This window comes from Falco biarmicus, chromosome 7 (assembly GCF_023638135.1).
Source record: "Falco biarmicus isolate bFalBia1 chromosome 7, bFalBia1.pri, whole genome shotgun sequence".
Classification (NCBI taxonomy): Eukaryota; Metazoa; Chordata; class Aves; order Falconiformes; family Falconidae; genus Falco; species Falco biarmicus.
The window spans coordinates 55,275,949-55,295,417 of record NC_079294.1 but is presented as its reverse complement, the minus strand read 5'-3'; the positions used below and the strand labels follow the sequence as shown (position 1 = coordinate 55,295,417).

At 41.2% G+C, this 19,469-nt stretch overlaps 1 long non-coding RNA gene across 1 annotated transcript; it reads right to left on the bottom strand.

Annotated features, from left to right (window-relative positions):
- Nucleotides 1–80: 80 nt before the first annotated feature.
- Nucleotides 81–13,865, bottom strand: LOC130153216 (uncharacterized). The gene is made up of 5 exons (XR_008823268.1): nucleotides 12,967–13,865; nucleotides 11,456–11,641; nucleotides 10,228–10,451; nucleotides 4,395–4,438; nucleotides 81–4,090 (listed from the first exon to the last, which is right to left on the bottom strand). It is a non-coding gene; the product is annotated as an uncharacterized LOC130153216 (long non-coding RNA).
- Between the last annotated feature and the right edge of the window lie 5,604 nt (nucleotides 13,866–19,469).

Genomic DNA, 19,469 nt, shown 5'->3' with positions numbered 1-19,469 from the left:
CGGGAGCGGGGCGGGGAGCTGGGGGAACCGGGCAGCGTGACGGGCCGCCGGGAGCTGGCGAAACCCGGGGCAGGTCCTCTCACCTCCAGCTTCCCCCCTACGTGGGTCCCTCAAAAACTTCCGACATTTCAGCTTCTCTAAAGCTGTATTTAAAATCCCCCCGTTACCTACTTTATACAATTAATTGACAAGCTGAAGAACACCTCTCAGAATCGGGTATGAAGTCTGCACGTTTCTATTGACCTGTGCTCAAGATGCCTGTAGAAGCCTAGCTACGGGATAAAAATACTATTTAAAATCAGTTTCAAATCTTCTACAAAATCTCCCAGATCAGCAGAATTCTTTCTGAAGCTTTGGCTAGTCGCCCTTTTTGGGAGAAAAATATTTTCCCCCAGTCCTCAGGGGACTAGATAACCATATAGAAATTGTTTATATATATATATATAAACAACTAACTAAATAACTAAACATCTAGGAGACAATTAACAGAAAAGATACAAGTGGATGGAGATGAGACAGAAAAAGACCCTAAACTTTCTCTGCTGCTTCTTCCCAAATGGTATTACCACTACAGCTCTCTAAAAAACATTAAATAATCAGTTTCTTCAACAGCACGCCAGGAAACAAATGCCAAAACCCCTCTTCCCCAAGGATTCCATTGACTCAGGAAGAAGGTCCACCAACTTTCAGAGCTGAAGGCTTGGAGGTGGCACAGGGAAAAAAGGTGCAAAAGATCCTTTTGCTGTCCCTTCTCCTTGGTGAACAGCTACATACCTCACTGGAAATAAATGGAAATTTCTCTCTTGTCAAACAAAATAACAAAATCTGGTTCCCTCACCTTGCTTCTGGAAATAACAGCAAACAACCTTCAGATTTAACGTTTGATCTTTGCTCACACGATATCCTCAATTTGGAACAGCAACACTCTCAAATGAGAACAAAAGTGTATCTTGACTTAGCCTCCAGCACAGCAAGGCATTCAGACAGAAAAGTGGCAGTAAAAATGGTTGAAAACCCACACATATCTCAGAGATCAATAAGTCTGTTTACGAAGTTCTTTTTAAAATCAAGAGGTGGCTTATATTTGCATGGACACGGTACTTGTGAGCAGCGTACCTTTCACAGAAGGGACAGGATACACAGCTCTACTATCTGCTAAGATCCCAAAGGGAAAAATATCTTGTGCCTTCCAGTCCTCAGTGCCTCATTGTTCATTTCCCATCCTGTTCAGGTTTGCTGCAGCGTGTTTAAAATGCAAAGAAGAAAGAAACACAACCAGAGAATTCTTTTATCCTCGATACCTTATGGCAGTTTGTGTTCAGAAATTCTTACCTTTAATGCCCTGGTTGTTTTCCTGAACACAAATTAAGCCACAGGGACAGTTCAGTAAACATATGGTGTGTGCAGATTTCCGAAGAAAGGCTAAATAACTTCAGCACGTACAGTCACCCCGTGCAGAGAACAGGGAGGGGAAAACACTTCAGAAACATCCAATACACCCTTGCCCTGCTCCTTCCGTGAAAATGAGTACGTACAGATGGAAACCCATCCTTTCCCCCAGTTCAGACACACCTGCTGGTCTCGCCTCGATTTGAGAGCTCCCCCAGGAAAACTTTAGAACAGGCTCCTGTTCTAAAGCTTGGTCATCTAATATTTTTTTTTTCCCCTTACATCCAGCCAGAACTCTCCCTTTTTTCCCAGCTGGTGACCACTGACTTCTCAGACTCCCACTGTACTTTTCAGCAAAGAGTCTGGCTTGGTCTTCTTGGTGCCTCCCTACAGCAACTGGGGGCTGCTGCTGGGTGCCCACCGGGCACTGACCCCCTGTTTGGGTTATCTGCAAACCTGCTGGGGCTGCAGGCACACGGGTAGCGCACCTGCACCTGGGCAAGCGCTTTGTGCCCTCCTAGCCATCCAGTTCCCCCCGCTAAGGTCACCCCGGTTGGATGGTCCACCTCCACCTGAGGGGCGAGCATCTGCTGTTGCTATTCCTCCCAGCTGGGCGGCCACAGAAAGTGGGCGCTCCAAGTTGGGCCTCCCTTGTACGATCTGATTTGGGAAGAAATCGGGCACTGCGCTGAACACAGACCTACCTTTTTTCACATCAAAGAGCGGACCTCTATGGCACCAATTAGTTTCTCAGCTAAAGACCTAAGAATGTAACACTTGCAGAACAGAGTCCAGCCCAGGCAGAAGTTGCTCAGCTTATCTGAAGGAACAGAATAAAAATGTCCTCGTTTTGCAACCAGCTGGGTCAGACTCCTTACAAGCCAAATGTATTTATGTTTTCTTTCCATAATTTATGAAGTTTTTAGAATAACAGATACTGAAATACCTACTTCACTCTAGTTCGGCAAGGAATGAGTCCCAGCTGCATAATTGCTGTCAAACTCATTTTGTACAGCATTTCTTCTTGCAGCAGTCTGGTTGCAGCTTCTCATTCCTTTTTCCTAAGAGCATTAAAGACTCCCAGGGCCCGAGAGGCTTCAGGTAACCAGCAGCCAACTGTACAAACGTAGAGTTAACCCCAGCAGTCCCTTCTGAGGGTGAACTAACCTATTAATAAATGATTCCATTCCCAGTCTCGCTGTCACCACCTACTGATCTCTCATGACAGCAGAAATGAAGGCTGCTGAGGAATGAAAATTTTGCTAATGATAAAAATGATGAAATGGAGCATTAAAGGAAAAAGTCCCCTTTACTTTAGCAGTTTAAATTGAAGGTGATGCAGGAACACATGGCAAAAAAAGGTCATTAAATAAAAGCGGTGAAGCTGTTTCGCAGGTTTACCTCTCTTCTAGGGCGTTGTACCAGATGATCATAACAGGAGACAGTGACAAATGCATTCCAGCTGAGATAAGATATGTGGGTCACGCTGACTTTGCAACATTATAAACTGCTATTGGGGATAACACACAGCTTCTCTGTGAGGTAATTTACCTTCTTTGGATGAAAAGATAAATGTGAATTAACAAGCAAGAGTCTGAAACATCTGAGCTGTGCTATTGATCTGCTAAAGACCTAGATAAGTCACAAAGAAACTAATGCTTGCTTTGCTTGAGATTAGTGATGGATGGGATAGCAGATTTAGCAGCTAAGGGGCTATCACTGTCAAGAAAATCCTAACGCTAATTTATTTTTTTTAATTATCCTGCTGTAGTAGAGAAAATAAGTCCTGTAGCAGCAGTAGGCAGAAGTGAGAAGTGATCTTTTACTTATGACATTACAGACTGTAAACAAAAGTATTATTAAGGAACAAAAATACTCAGTGCTTCAAATATGTTCAACAGAAATACAGCTGTTCCCGATGAGAAAAAAGTGAATTTACTAAATATTTAGTGTAGTATTGAGTTTTCAAAGAATAAAGAGAATAAATGGAATGTCTCAGCCCAGAAATGACGTTTGTGCAAAGGACATGAACAGAAATTAGTCTTTTAGGGGTGCCATGTTCTTTGCTTTTTTTTGGGCTTCCACCTCTGCTCAGTCCTACTGATCAAGAGTAAAAGCTGTGAGCTGTGCATCTAAAGGCTGACGTTGACTAAAAACACTAAAATGCATTTATATCCCCATCATTGTATAGCATGTATTTCTGAGTAAATTCAAGAGTTCCTAACATGTCATATTAATATTTATTACTCAACTATTTGAGTTTATAAAGCACCCACCTACTCTTCTGAGGAGACACGCTTTTAATGACTGAATACATAAATTCCGAAGACCACAGATGAATTTTACTCCATAGTGACACTACACTCCAATGTTTCTTACAGAGGGTATTTTTGCTGGTTGGACATGAAATAGTTGTTATTCTAGTTAAAAGGACAGGATAACACCAAAACAAATTCCTTAGGTAGTTTGTTGAGAGGATCTTTAAAAATAAAAATTGTGGTGTAGTACTAGTACACCAGATTATGCTTCTGTGCAGGCAGAAGGATTAGACAGTTCCATCCAGGCTTATGTGTTGACAAAATCATTTTTCATCCCACAATCTCTTACCTCCACACAATCCTTGTCATTTCTTTGTTTCCGCATTAGCAATACCAGAAAACATAAGTGCTTCTTAAACCATGCAGCCCAAACTCATTTCATGCTGTAAAACAATAGCAGGGAATTAGGACACTTATTTCATCACTGATTTTCAAGTCTCTTCTCCAGCCAGCATTCAGCCTTTCAGGATTTGGCCAGGGTCAAGATGGGAGAACGCCTTAAGCTCTCTGACTGCTTCTTTTATATTTTCTTTGGGTGCTTCCGTTTCTCTGCAGTTTCTGTCCCATTCCTATTACTCCACCCAATACCAAGTTTGTGGCTTTCTGCACCCCTCTCATTGATCAACGTTATTTACATTGTTTAGTAGTAGCCATAGTAAATGTCCTATATATTCTACAGTTTCTTACCGTTTCTCTACTTTAATGTTGCAGTTCAATTGCTTCTTATTAACCTGAAAAAAAAAAAAATAATTTCAGGTAACCTGAAAACAGGCAGCAATTACAACACCATCAACATCAGCCAGGTTTTGTACAACATCCAACACAGTGAGCTGGGAAATGAGCTTTTACAGCACAGAGCAGAGTCTGAGCTTCCTTGCCAGCTGGCTGCCTGGCTAGATGACCTATTTGGGTTATGGAACAGAGCATTTCTCCTGTGCATTTGGCATGACTTTGCTAGCATTCAGTGATTAAAAAAACAATTAGAGCGCCACGTCCACTATGTGCTTTTTAATCCAACTAGCAAACACTGGGGAGAATACTAGCTGCAATTACCAGGCTTTCTGCTTCCATTTTTTCAAGCAAATATTCCAGGCATAGCAAATACAGTTCTTCTATATAAAGAATGTTGTAAAACCGCTGCTATAATGACACTTCTGCTTTGTGCAGCAAGAACTTTATCCACTTATCATAACCAAACTCCTGTCCCCCATGAGAAAGAGTAGAGATCGTAAGTTCAAGCAAAAGGACTGAATTGTCTCCTAAGGAAATTCACAGTTCAGTTGAGAATCTAAATGTTTACGGGTAAGTAAGTTCTGTTTCTAAAAGCTTTTCAAAAAAGTTGCGTCTATTTAACCAGATTTTTACATGCGAGCTCAAATTTAATTATTTGTCAAAAAGTGCCCCTCAAGATAACAAGATCCATTTGTAGCTTTTAATTTGGAAGCAGAAAGATTAAATACCAGACTGACATTTTTTTTTGCTACTCTATCCTATCCTATCCTTGCCTGTGCAGGTTTAGAGGCAGCATTTGAGTAACCAGCCTGCAACAAGCTCATCTGCCCAAGTGCCCAAATGAATGTGGCAGCGGGAGCATCTTGGAGGGAAACCAGTCATTGCTTCCAACCCAGCAATCATTGTCACCTCCGCTGATTTTGGCTGTCATTTAACCGCTTGACCAGGTCACAGTTTTCTTCTCAGTGTGTTATATGCAATGCCACCAGGACATACACCTCTGGAAGGAAGATTCATAATTTCCAAGGCCAAATGAGATACTGAGAAAAAACTGTCAAGTACTTAAAGGTTTACTCTTTTTCTCCCTATAGCAGCACCCATAGGAAAGTATACACTGAGTAAAAGTGTTGGACAGCATATGCTTCCATAACTGCCTACTCCCTTGGAAGCACTGAGTCCAGGTGTTAGTATATGTTCTAACTTGAGTGTAGAAGAATGCACTAAGAAACGTACTTAGAAACATGCAGAACCCGTCACTCCTGCGAGATACCACCAAACACAATTAATTCCAGAGTTCATTTTAGCGTTTGTGAATAATTAAAAAGCTGAGGAGCTCCAAAGGGGAGCTTAGCAACGAGCAGAAAACTAAGAAGAAAGATGCCATTTGCAAACAGCAGAGTATTTAACATACTAATCCGTAACCATAACCTTAAGCCAACCAACAGAAAGGGCAACTGAAGGACAGTTACAGAAAACAAACAGCAGTCCCAGAAAGGGCTGAGAGCAACGTGAAAAATAATTCTGCTGCCTGCATCCATCTCTTCCACTAGCATTTCATTCTGCCCGTCAGCCTTGGCGCAGCCCTGTGACGAGCCCCAGGCTGGCGGAGGCTCTGCTTCCCTGCCCGGCACGGGGATGTGTCTGGAGGAGTCCTGGGGCATGTTTAGTAAAATCCCTGATGTTTTATTCAAGAGCCTTTACAGAAAAAAGCGCACAGTGGTTAATGATACATTTCACTGCTGATAAAACAGCAATTTTGTGCTCCAACGAAATTGCAGGGGTGAAGTGGTGAAAATTGCCTCTGCGTTGCTATAGACTAAAGCCCACAGGTTCCCGCCTGCCAGGCATTGCCAGGCTCTCCCCTCTCGCCCCCTGTGCCAGGTCTGTGAAGGGGCATGCTGGTATGGGGCACTGCATAGCTGGGGAATCACGGCACAGCCAGCAGTTGCAAAGGCGGCTGAAGAGGCTGTTTTCAGAGGCTGTGGCTCTGCACCACGCTCCCTGCCTCGCACCATGCTGCCCGGCATGCTGTGACCCGCTGCCCAGAAGCGGGGCTCACCCAGCCCCCAAAGCTGCGTTTCCTTTGCCACCTGGCAGCTGAACTCCCACCAGTCCCTCGAGCAGCGCCCAGCTGGTAACTTGTCTGTGCCAGAACCTTCGGCACCTTTTCCCCAAAGCAGCGTGTGCTCGTGTCACACCTACTGCTCAGCACTCCAGCAGCGAGGGGAACCAAAGACACACAGTGTCTCCCCTAAGCAGATGACAAGCAGCAGTCCACTTACGTGACCCTTCCTCTCAAGTTGTTATATTCCCAGATACTCTCTTCCCAATTCTGACCTCCTCAGCACCCTTCAGAACCAGGACAGGCTGTGAGCGCGGGGCCCACGCTGTGCTGCAGGCAGCTGGCAGGACCAGCGCAGTCTCACCCCGACGGCTTTGCTACGCATCAGTCCCTGTGCCTGCTTGAAGCTCATCCTTACTACGGAGATGATCACAGAGTCGGTGCAGAGGCACCAGCTGATTTTAGTCCCAGAGCTACTGCAGGAAAGCATGGCCCTTCTTTGTGTCTCTGTAGAGAAGGAGATCTAAGGACACTGTAACTACTGTTTTGCTTGGGAGGAGGGAGGAGATTGAGGGAGAAAGTCCTCTCATTTCACTGAGAAAATCTCAGATCATATAGAACTGTAAAAAGTAAAATACACAAGATTATAAAAGGACTTCCACCGGTAAGCCATATTTGCTTCCTGTTTCATATCTTAAGACAAATTGCTTACTTCAAATCAGAAAACTTTGTACACACATGTACTGTAAAAAGTAACTATAGTTTGTTGTGTGTTTATACTTGCACAAGAAGCAGACTTAGTTTTGGAATAAACAGTTGCACTGAAATTGTATTTCTACAATTTAGAAATCAAACCTAATCTAATTTGCTACAGCTGGACACCACCTGCAGAGTACTGTTTAAGTACTCTGAACATTACGCACTTATCTTTTAAATATTGATAATGCCATTTTTCATTTATGTGACATGAAGTCCCACAGGGAATAATTATGCTAATAAACCTTAATGATTCTTGCAAATAAATGATCAAACAAAATTGCTAGTGTTGATTTATATTAATGGATGCCTTTAGGAGGAGATTTGTCAGGATGTGCTGCTTCTTGAATCCCAATTCATCTTATTTAGCAGAAGAATGTACATAGTTTGTAAAACAGATTAAGTGTTTAAAATACAATGTGTTCACAGAGTTTCTGCAGTTCATAACGTTCAAGCATTATTATCTTGCCTTATGGCAAATCTGAATTAAATAGCATCTTTGTATACAACTTTCCTTGGTTCTTTTTTTCCCCTCCTTTTGTCCCTTGTGGCTAAGAAAGTCCTCCTTTTGAAGATCTTTAACTTCACCTTTCTGTTACTCATGTAGGAATCCATGATCACTTGGCTGTCCTAACAGACAACTGCCACAGTTGAACATCTTTACTTTTGCTGCAGTGAGTCTAGAAACATTTGCGATGCCTTAATAAGGGCGCATCACCTGATGCCAGTGACCTACACAATTTTATAGGATATGTTCAGCAGCTTCTGCTTCTCTTCTGCTGTCAGATATGCTGGAAATTCCCACTCCCCGTCTGCTTATACTTTTCAAATTTTAACCAAGTTCATTTGGAAAACATTTTACATGGGCTTGCCTTTTAGCTAATAGCTAAGTTTGAAAGCAGTATCAACGTGCTTCTTTTACTCCTGATTGTAGGGCAGGACATACTTAAAAGTGTCACAGGAGAGGAAGCTAAGGAAGTAACAGCAGAAGGAACTTTAATTTATGAATTTAAACTTTAGTGGAGCTAGAAGAAGAAAATAAGCACACGTTTTGTCTATTCAGCAAAACACACCCGTACAAGTGCGAGGTGGTGTGGGGTCAGGGTTAGAACCTGGCAGGGGAAGGAGAAATGTGCTTCCTCTGCCTCTGCAATACTCAGTGCCCAGTGGTGCGAGTCCTACAAGTAGGCTTAATTCTTTGCTTGGACAACTTTGCTGAATTGATCAACTCCAGCAGGACAACAGCAGAACAAAGGCACAGGATGTTTTTGTCTTTGAGGCAAATAATATGCTTCAGTAATCAGTCATTTGCTGAAACCTCTACCCATCCAGAGATGTTCAGGATTTTTTTTGCCCCTTTTTACCTCCTCCTGCTTGTCCAAAAGTTCAGTTTCAAAGAAAAGCTAAACAGCTTACATTTTCTTTCTCTCACAACGTAACCAGCTTCCACGAAACATGACATTGCATCCACAACAGGTTGGTATTTCAAAGAGTTGACACGAGTGGATTTTACTACTGACTGGATAATACAATCATGAAATCCAGCTGAAACATTGCACTAATTGACTCCATGCACAAGGAAACCAATAACTGCAGCACAGGGATGAAGGTCTGTAATAATGCTCTGGAATGAACTGGTGGTTTGAATTATTTCTTCAAAGAGGAACATTCCTCAAAAGCCTGTCAGGTAAGGCTTTTCCTTTGTAAACTGGGGGCTAATCTTGCAGACCCTGGAAGTAATGGAAATTCCAAACACTGAAGGACTGCAATATTCAGATTAATTTTCTTACAGTTTGTGGACTGCTAATCCTCAGATTTGTCAATTCCACTTTAAACACTGCTACAAAAGTCTTTCTTTGCAATTCAGAGCACCGATTTTGCATGTGATGGGGGAGTTTGCCAGTCCTGCATTTCTGTTAAACAATGAGAAACCTACAGCCTTGTTCTGTTCATCCCTTGCATGTGGATTCTTTAATAGCTCTCCAAGCAACTAGCAGGGGAATATTTTCAAATATGTAATTACCTTTCGTATGTGACAACAGCAAAAAGACTTCAAGCAATTAGTAGGATTGGACACAGACTGAGGATTAGGTGTGCCTGAATTCTGGCTTTGTCCGTAATTTGGTGCACAGTGTTCAGAAAGCTATTTTTTCTTACTGCTTTTTTGCATGCCTGCAACAACGCTTATCATACTCACACAGGAGGAACATCATATGGATTAGTACCTGTATACCTGTACAGCATCTGAACGTGTACATCACTGGCTATCAGGGGCTCTCGCCATGCTGTGGGGACTCATGCTTGCCCAGAGGCATGACTGCCATTCTCATCAGCCTCTCTGCTCATTGCAAACCATAAAGTAGTACTAGTCTCACGCTCTGACTGATAGAGGGCTTTCTAGGAACAAGGAACCACTTTCCCAGGAGGTCCCTGGGGCAGTTTGGGCTCTGGGGGACAGTCAGAGCAGGGGAAGCACCATGTTCCCAGCCACAAAGTGCTGTGCTGCAGGTCAGGAGCCTCAGTCCTATCTCCAGCTCTCTGTGCCTCAGTTTTTCTAACAATAAAATGTGAGTCAGCCACATACACTTCAGTGTACAAAACACACAGCACTTGCACGTGCATGTATGTAACTTTGTGTGCAACTGAAGGCTCAGTATTGACTTCTAACACAGGTAGTGCTTATGTGACATGGTGAGGAGTGACCAGCCTTGACTGTGACCTGAAGTCAAAGAGATTTTGCCCCTGGTTTGAACAGGGTCATAATCTCAGTCCCCATTTTATGCATGTTGCTTTTTGATCAAAAAAAAAAAAATTAAAAAATTACCCCCTCTTATTACTTTCTGCTTTAGCTTACAAATAACCGTTTCCTACAGAGATACAGTTTTTGGTTAAGAAGCTAATTTTAGTATTTTCAGAAGGATTCTCTCTACCTGCTTTCTTGTCTCAGTTACCTGTTTGGCATTTTCTTACCGCAGGCACTTGCTCTTCCAAGTGCTCTTTTGGGCACTCCTCATTCCTGGCCTCAATTTTTCTCTTGTTGTGAAGCACTTTCCAGGCCTTGCCTCACTTCATTTACAGGTGAGGACTATTACTGCTCCTTCCTCTTCCTGAAGTGACTTCTCCATCGGTGGCTTTGGAATGACCTCTGTCATCAGGCTTCTCCAGGATCCAAGAGCTCTGTTGGGACCTGACTTCTGCAGACAGAATAAGCAAAAAGTGTGAATGTGTTGTATGAGACTTTCTCACTGTCCCTCCAACAGACAGATTCCTCTCTGCTTGGTTTTATTTGGACATGGGTGCTTGACCTGAGATATTTTTTTGAAAGAACACTTCTAACCTCTAGAAAGCTTCTGACGTCTTGCAGAGTAAATTGCCTGAATCAGTCTGTCTCTTGCGTGTCGACAGTTCTACTACAGATCTTTTCCCCTCTGCCTTGGAATGGTGTTAAAACCTTCACTCTACCGGTTGCATGGGGAAAGCAGTCACTCCTAAAATGTCTCACCTCTTCCTTCCACGTCATTTTAAAACATAGTGGTCAGTTGAATCCCTCTGCACATGACTTCTAGGCGCTTGCTTTTTATCTGAAACACGGTCATTTCTTATTCTCATACCATCTGGCCAGACATGTCTGCTTTTACTGTAGATGTTCTAAATAAAGATACTTGATCCTTAACAGTTAGCTCACGCAGTTTAAATAAAATGTATATATATTTACATCTAGATAATGAAATATTCACTTACACTTTTTTTTTATGCATGTAAACTGAGATTCCAAATGGATGTCACTATCAATTTGCTAGTTATTCATATACATTCCTTAGCACTTATGTAGTGGATTGATTCTACCTTAATACTCACTCGTTTTCATCCTGTGTCTCCTAAATAATTCATGTTTATTGATTACTACTTACAAGTACCACTGCATTTTGACACCAGACTCTTCAGTGGCAGCTGCATAAAACAAAATTACTGTTACCTAGACTGCAAGGTTCACTTTCTAAATATTTTCCTCTTTTAAAAACTGCCTCAAAAGGAACAATTTTTTTTACCTACTTGTTATGTAATGTGCCAGTTTCCTGAAGGACTATACATTTTTATTTTATGTTTGGGGAGAAAAAAGCAAGCCCTTCTTATAAATTTCAGTATTTGAAAAACTGCTTCTCTTTACCTTCCAGGCAGCCTGTCAGCAAATACCCACCTTGCTTGGCTCGCAAGATGGAGCAGCAAGTCACGGGAAAGCACCCTGTTACTCCGCACCCAGCCTGGGATGATAATGGCATCCAACCAGTCCAGACCTAAGGTGGAGTCCCCCTGCACAAATCCTTCTCTGGACACCTTGAGCTTGAGGACACAAGCTGGAGTCTCTGTAGCAGCTTGTCCCCAGCTGAAAGCAAGAAAATAAACAAACAAACATATTTCAAATGCACTTTCAAAGATGATGTGAAATTTGAGACTATAAAGTGAGACATATCTTAAGTAATACATAAACTTAAATACCCAGTAGTCTCAGATGCAGAAGACCTCCCTTCCATACCCTCAGCTGCACCAGATTAAGAACTTGTTTCTTTTTCTCAAGAAGCAGTAAAAAAAATGAGATGTTTTTCATCCCAAAATGTATGAAGCCCTCTCTAAATATTAATTTTCTGGCCAGTCCTAGTCAGCATTAAATGACTGTTAAGGTTATAGACAGACTCTAATAAGCAGTATTTCATCTTGGGTTTGAACACTTTAATTTAAACTGACCTGAGTAAAAACAGAAAAAATCCTAAACATTTGTTGACATTTGTTTTTTAAATAATATTGCTAAAAATGTATAATTCAGCAATAAAATAGGCAAGGTGTACAAGCAAATGATATAATAATATCAACAACAATAATAATGCTAAACAAGCTTACTCATGTCATACTGCAAAGGCAAAGCCCTTGGAATGAACTTACAATGAGGCACTGTAAAAACATTAAAAAAATACAATAACAATACCAGTACACAATAAATACCTAAGGACACATCCCAAAGATGTTTACTGTGAAATCTTTTCACGCTATGTAGATTTCATTTAAACAAAGTTTTGAACCCATTCTAGTTGGTAATCTTCTAAGCGTAAGTAGGTGCAGTAATTAAGATGCTTAAACATAAAGCCATGAAGTAACATGACATTCATGACATGCATCCAAGCTTTTCTGTAGGTCTCTTTCAGGTATTATTTTTATTGTTGATAACCTGGAAACAGTGACATTTTTAAAACAGGTCAAGTAGGTTTTAACCTTAATAAAAATCAAGAATTAATGTATTGATAGCATGTCATAGTGTTGTTCAGGTGGAGAAGCTGACTCTCACCCCTCCTCAGGGCGGACGGAGGGGAGAGGTGGGTATCCCCAGGCCACCCAGTGCTGCGGAAGGGTTTGGTACCATTCTCACAGAAGTCATGTGGAGCAGCAACATTTTTCCTGCGCTTTGCCCCGACAGGGAAAGCCACACTGTGCAACCACTGATTTACCAAGGGACAAAAAGGGGAAATGAGCTTTTGCACCTGTTTGCCTTAGCCCTGGGAGAGGATGTCAGGCTGGGGATGGCTATAAATATAAAATAAAATATACTACAAGCCTTTACATTGGCTTAATGTAAGAGTTTGCTGTACTCTGCTCTTCCCTTAACTTCACAATATCAGCGATGCCTTGTTTTCCCAGACAAGTTTCTGTACGACTCACCATTTCTGTTAACTTCAGCCTCACATTCACTGAGGCCACTGAATATTTATCAAATTTTGGACATTTCTTTTCTTTTTTTTTTTTTTTTTTTCTGAAAGATTTGCATTTAAATAAATAACAACAAAAGAAAGAGCTGAAAAGAGTCTTCCAGAACTTTCTTTCCCCCACTTTACCTCTTTCAACTTTTGTACCATCATTGCAGTTATTGTCTACCAAATCTTCCCAGGCAGACAGAGAATATATTACTGCTGCAAAACCCAAGATGCAGTTTAGGAACAATAACCACATGGGATTACATGAGTTTACAACATGCATATTGTTATGCTACCTGTAGCTGTTTATTACCATTATTAAAAAGTCTACAATATTTGCTTAGTCCTTCATGAAAACTGATGTTGAGTTTGCTGTTTATTACCTCTATGTTATTTGATTTTTCCTGGAAGATGCTCTGCTAGAAAATGTGAATTTATTTTCCTTTAATTAATTAAAAATTAGTTTTTCTCGGCATAATTTTCTATCCTCTCACTGGGCAATAGCCACTCTTCACACAAAGAGTCTCCTGGCAGCATCCCCTCCCCATTTGGGTACAAATGCCACCTGTGAGGACCTGTCACCCTCTTTGGTGCCAACAGAACAGATATTTCTGTTGGGCTGGCTCCAACAAGGGTGGGAATCACAGCTCTTGCATGTTAGTTCTTGCAAGCAACAAAAAAGAAGCACCAAGATCTCGTCTGCCCACTCCTGGCATAGGCTTTCTCTTGCCCACAGGCACCCCCTGCAACACCTCCAACATCCACCAAGCAGTGAATAACCTGAAGACCAGAGAAACTGAGACTTTTGCTGCTAAAGGAAACGGCTGCTCAGGACACAAATAGCTGTGGGGAAAGGCTCTGAATCAGTTTTCCCTCCATTCCCACTCAGCACAGAGAAAGGGAAGATGTAAATACACCAAAGGAAAAAAAATATTAAATTTTTTTTTTTTTTTTTTTTAAAAAGAGGCACGAGCAGGAACCTCAGCAGCTTGAAGCTGCTTCTGATGGTCTGCAGGAAAAACGAGCCAACCTCTGCTAAATGTCCACTAACCTCAGAAACAATGGAGCTCGTCGTCCTCTCCCCAGCACTTCCTGAACTCTTGAAGAAATGAACAGGAGCAGCCCAAGCTCCTCTCTCCCCTCCCTATGTTGTGCCTGAGAAAACCTGTGCCAGGGAAAAGGCAGAACCAGATGATGAACCAGAGACATTTGAGTGCATGATGCCTCATACTAACTCACACTTGTAAACAGATGGTTTCAAGGGCAGCTTTTCCATTTGTAAGAGATTTTTTGGCCTTGCTGTTACCATGATGATGTCGGAGGATCAAGGATAACACAGCAATGACTTACAACGCCACAGCTAGAGGGATAGGACAGGTGTAAGAACAAAAATTTCCCTCCCTTTGCTGGGTTTGCTGGTCTTTATGCTGGTCTCACTAACATAGCCGCAGCTGCTAAACTGCACTGCAAGAATATTGAATGCTTTTTCAATACTGCTCTTCCATGCTAGCCACTACAGGAAGGTATTACAGAACTTACACAGAGAACGGCTGTATCTTCTCACTTCCCAAGTGGGCACCATGAGAAAGTTGATATACCTGTGGACCACCACACTGCACCTGTTCTGGTGGCAAGAGCTACTGCTGAGTTTTCCCTTTATACCTTTACTAGAATGAATCCGTACCTTTCTAAGCTCAGAGCAATTTCCCGTCCTAAGGAAAAAACATCTCCTCATTCTAAATCCGCTTTAACGATCATGCCTACCCCATTCCACTGAGACTGTTCTGAGGGAAGAGACTCTAATCTATTTAGCTTCACGGAGGGTTTCTCTCTGACACGTGCTCTCCTAATAGACCATTTATCAGGATGAAGGGTGATCCCCAGAGAGCGCAGACAGCAGGACAAGCCTAGCCTGAGTGACAGTCTGTCCAGCAGAGATTGACTTTAATGAAGCACAGAATAAACAGGAAGATTAAGAGAGTGCAAAAATCGGTGACAAGTTTTGAGTTCACCTGGGCAGCTTACTGTGCAGCACAGATCTTCTCACTGAGTTATAAATGTCATACATCTGCTTGGCTGCTCAGGATCACCTGTAACACACAGAAATCCTACACACGTTACAAGAGAAAGCTCTCCCCTCGATTCTCACCCTTGACAGAGGAGGGTACCTGCTCTAAACCCAGGAACACTCACAAGCTGTAGGTGGATGGGACTCTGGCAGTTGCTCGTCCAACCCCCTGCTCAGAGCTGAGCCAGGTTCCAGCATGTTGCTCTGGGTTTCAGGGCTCTGGGATTTCCTAATATTTCTTTTCTCTCAACAACCTTTTGTAGATATTCATCATGGAGTTTCTTTCTCTGCAAGAGAAATCTGGTGACTGTGTGGATCCATCTTAGCAAAATTCAGACTGGAGCATCTCAACTCAGTTAAGTCCTGTTCCTGCCAATGGACAGAAGCAGGTATGCCTGCCAGTTATAAGTGTCTGCCTCAGGGTGAGATCATGTCAGCACCTCTCTCCACTGGCTGTCGATGGAAAAATATCAACTCAGACACAGACATCTCTGGACAATGACTTTCATCCACAAACATCAGGCATGTAGCCCTGAGGTGTAGCTCATTCTTCATTCTGACAAGTGTGACTCTTGCTCCAGACATCTCTCTAACATCTTCATACTTATTTCTTTTGCTGGACTCTGATCAAAATTGATAAATGCAGGTGGAAACTGAGGCTATGAATGGAAAGAATTTTTCACCCAGTGATAATGAGCTACAAATGTGGAAAGGAACCTTACTACTACAACACCTCACAGCTAGAAAAGCCTGATTACAAGGTAGGCATCCACTCATGGTAAATCTTCTTGTCTCTGGATCATCTGCTGAATTTAAATAGACCATTTTGGTAAAGCAAAGAAACCAAACATTCTTTTTTCTGCAGATGCTAGTATTGGAGAGAAGACAGAACACTGACAGGATACTTTATTGCCAGAAAAGTGAATGGGAGTTTTTGCTCTAGTTTCTAGAGCAGCAGAAACCAGTGTTAATTATTTTCAAATAGTTTTGTTCATGCAGGTCAGATAAACTCTTTATCTAAACAAGAGCAGAAGTTTCCAAAATAAGTAACAACTACAACACACACTGTTGCTGCAAAATCTCAGGAGCACCTGCAGGTTTTGACATAAAGTGGCTACATAAAATTGGACTTCTGGACACTGTTCTAGAGTTCACACTGTCTAGTTTATTTCCCTGCAAAATTTCTGCTTTGTCTGCACTAGTATTCACATCTGACATCCAACCCAAAAGACAATGGTTGCTCCGCTGTTTAGACTCCTGTGTTTGTGGGGGTTTTTTTGGTTGGTGGTTTGTTTTTTTTTTTTTCTTTAAAGCATCATATATAAAGTCTTTCTGGAAGTATAAGAATTGAAGTTACATGTGAAACAAGCGATACAAAAAGTGCAATCTTTGATGTTTTAGGGTCCTAATCTGCCCATGCTGCAATTTTACACGGTCAACAGATGATGGCACCAAAATTCAATCTGAAAGCAAACACCACTCAGTAACTGACAGATTGCTTGGAGAAACACAACAGAACAAATGTACTGAAATTTAGCTAATTTAAACTGTATAAAATACACATAAACTAAGTAAAGGATGGAATGTGCCTTTTAAAATAAACCATCACCTTTCCCCTGCTCCCTCTTCCCCCATGTCCCATACTTCAACCTTCCACCAGTAAACAAAGATTTTGCTTTTCAAAGTCTGCACAGAAAATTAAGACACTCGCTGAGCAGTGTTACTTCTGAAAGATACTTGAGGATAGAGATTCATGCTACTGGAGTCACCATACTTTCAGCCTCTGCTAATCTTGTGCTATGCACAGCAGTAAGCATTCTCTTAAAAAGCATACGATAGCTACAGGATCAGATGCACAATCAAGGAGGTGAAGCTCAAGAATGTATGAGCAGTAGCCAAGCTGTACTTCCAAACCCATAAATAATTTGGCTTTTAGAAGTCACAAATGTACTACCCCTCCACAGATATTTCCGTGACTTTCTTAATTCAATCTTTGTCAACTGCTGTGGTTTAAACACCATCAGTTTTGGCTAGCACTTGAAAAACCATCTGGTATATAAATATTCATCAATTAATTTATGGGAAGTATAGCATCCTTTCAATGCTTCTCAGGTAAACCTCATGTACAGATTTAAAATAGCAGGAGTAGTATAGATGATTTAAGATTCAGTAACCTGATTAGTAATAGTATTTCTAATGCATATTATACCTTAAAGCAGAAAGGTGTTAAATAATTCAACAAGAAGTACAACAAATGAACACTTAGGTGGTTAACAATTTACTGTTCTTCAGTCCTTGCAGAGGTTTAATGGAAGCTATGTTGCTTAATCTACGGAAAGTGTTTTCTATTTGCCATATGTTAGCAGAATCATCATTAAAACTGCAAGTTATTATTGGAATGAGCCTCAAATATTATACACCAGCATCATGTCCTGGAACCAATGGTGAGGTCAGCATTTTGTTCATGGTATTATGCTCAGATATGCCTCAAGCAAGACAAAAAGGTCCATTAATTCTGAAAGGCCAAAACCCCAATAACTATACTTGTTAGAAGTGTAATTAGTAGGTTGAATCCTGCAGTCCAGAATAACGCTGGTGGCTAAACATTTTTTAAAGGGTAAAACGCAATAATAGTATCTTACAAAAAAAAATCTGAAACTAAAAAATACTCCAAAGCCTAACTATGGAATATAGAGCAAAACATTTTTGACACCTAAACATTCATACATTGCTGTTGCCAAAATGACTGTATTGAAATGTGAAGGCTTAAAACTGCATCTTCTGTATTCAGAGATCACTGTGAAAGCAATTTCTATAAGCTGTCCATTAATTCCTTCCAGCTCATTCATTTACTGATAGGACTGTCATTTTTTGACAGACAGTAATGAAGGTATTAGTAGCTGCTTTAGCCTGCTTTGTACATTTTATATACCATTTCTTATTAAAGAATATTTTGACACATTGTAACAAGACAACATTATCCTTTATGCTTGATGCACAGGTAACATCTTTATACTAATATGTGTCTGTTAAAAAAGAGCAAAGATTTTTATTATTAGAAACTATACACTCTCTTTGCTTTTAAGGTATGACAGGAAAAGGCCTTGAGACATCAAAATCTTCCTATTCAAATATGTCTGAGTTTTATACCGCTGAAAATAAAAACAAGAAACATACCTTCATTCTTCATACAAAGTGTGTTGTAGGGATTTTTTTTTTTTTTTTGAGGTGGGTGGGTGGTGTAACAAATTTATCTGTACTGTTCCAAAATAAATCTTCTGTTCTGATTGATGCTTCTCCCTGTGTATTTTGATTATTATGTCTTGGTCAGTTGTTCAGGCAAGACTTTGTAAACGAAAGCACTGGAATTGAAATTAAGGAAATAATTTGTTTCTACTAGCTCTACTTAAAAGTCCTATATCTGATTTTCATTGAGGGCTAATTTTAGAAAGTTGCTTATTCTTTCTGACTTTGATCCATTAAAATCCTTCCTTTCTCCAGCTTCCCACTGCAAACGTTTTACAGGACTTGTTATTAACTAGGTACAAAAAAAAAAAAATACACCGTGTTTATACCATATATACCAAAACTATAAATCTGGGTTGGGCTTCTGCGTGCAGCTGTAGGAGAAGTGAAAAATGACAATAAAGGTTGGAGTTAAAAGGCCAAAGTTGCAGTGTTAAAATAGCAGCATGTTATTTCTAGTCCGTTAAGTAGCTAAAGTCAAAAGTCAGGGCAGACGAGAACTGATCTTGTTCAAATGAAGTATTTACATCTTTTCTTTGCATTACTGTTTTTCCTCACAAGACCACTAAACCAATGACTAAATTACCAAAGTCTAACCCCTGTCTCTGTCAACAGCTACAAGGAGCACAACTTCATCTAAGCACTTAGGTACCACTTTATCCTGAAAAGCCACCCTTGGTTGAGGAGCTAACAGCCTGCCAGTCTCATATACAGGCTGTAAAAGCAAATATCATTCCCGAGTCATCATGCCAGCAGGCTTTTCTTCCAGCTAAGTGGGAACACTGCTGGTATGGAAAGAGTATTTGCAGAGAGGTAGGTAACACCAACCTACTAGGTTAAGTCATTCTTTTGCTCCCTGCTCACTGAGGAAGGGAGTTAAATGAGATACATACAAGCCCAAGCTCCTACTAGAATTTGATTTGACCAGCATTGGAGCATGCATCTTCTGCAGATAAAATTCTTAATGAATCTCAGCTAGTTTGATACTTTTAATTGGTGTGCTAGGTCTATTCTGTGATGATCCCTGCTGGGACCCACAGTACAGTGGAGGCTCACCAACAGAGGTCAAATGAGATGAGTGAGGTGTCACAAGGAACATAGTTGCGGCAGCAGAACATTTTGTATGGCTTAACAGCTGTGCCTCAGGCTGTTCAGTC